The sequence below is a fragment of the Equus quagga genome, chromosome 19 (assembly GCF_021613505.1).
Source record: "Equus quagga isolate Etosha38 chromosome 19, UCLA_HA_Equagga_1.0, whole genome shotgun sequence".
In the NCBI taxonomy this organism is placed as follows: Eukaryota; Metazoa; Chordata; class Mammalia; order Perissodactyla; family Equidae; genus Equus; species Equus quagga.
Genome location: NC_060285.1, coordinates 246,862 through 247,637, shown reverse-complemented (window position 1 = coordinate 247,637; position 776 = coordinate 246,862).

The window sequence follows — 776 nt, the reverse complement described above, 5'->3', positions numbered from 1 at the left end:
GGCCCGCCCGGGCGCGCCGTGCGCCTGCGCGGCCCGCCCCGCCCCCCTGTGGGCGGGGCCCGGATAGGCGCGCCCCCATTGGCCCGCCCGGCGCGGGCTCGCTTTCCGGGGGCGGGGCCCCGCCGGTCTCCGCCCGCTCGGGGCCGGAGCACCGCCCTCGGCGGTGACAGCGACGGCGGCTCGAGCGGGTCAGCGGCAGGCGGGGCCGCGGTCGGAGCTGGCCTCGCGTTCGCGGCTCCCACGCGCGGGCGCAGAGGGCTCGGGGCCGGTCCTGGGGCTCTCCCCTAGTGCTGTCAGTCTGGGGAAGGCAGGCGAACCCGGCCCTGCCCTCAGGTCTCCGAACTCAGGGCTGCCAGCACCACCCAGGATCCCTGACAGTACCCAGCACCCTCAAGGGCAGTGCCGACCGGGCCTCCCGTGCAGTGGCACAGGGTTGGTCAAAGTGGACACAAAGTCTAGGGCAGAACATTTAGGAGAGGAGCTGGGGAGGTGGAGGAGTCTCAGGGCTGCCCCACTGACATGCTGGGAGGGGGAGTGGCAGGGTTTGGCTTGTTTTTCGATGAGTTTGGCTGCTGCGAGAACTGACAAAGAAACAAACTGCTGACATCCGTGTTCTATCCCCTTGCAGGAACCAGCCTGGGAGAATGAATAAAACTGAACCCAGAGACCAGAGCTGAGGAAGAGAGCTCGCCAGGCTCCCCTCCCTGCCCCGGGGCACAGGCCCATCCAAGGCCTCCTCCGCGTCTATTGGGTGCTGCGTACACAGGCTGAGAAAC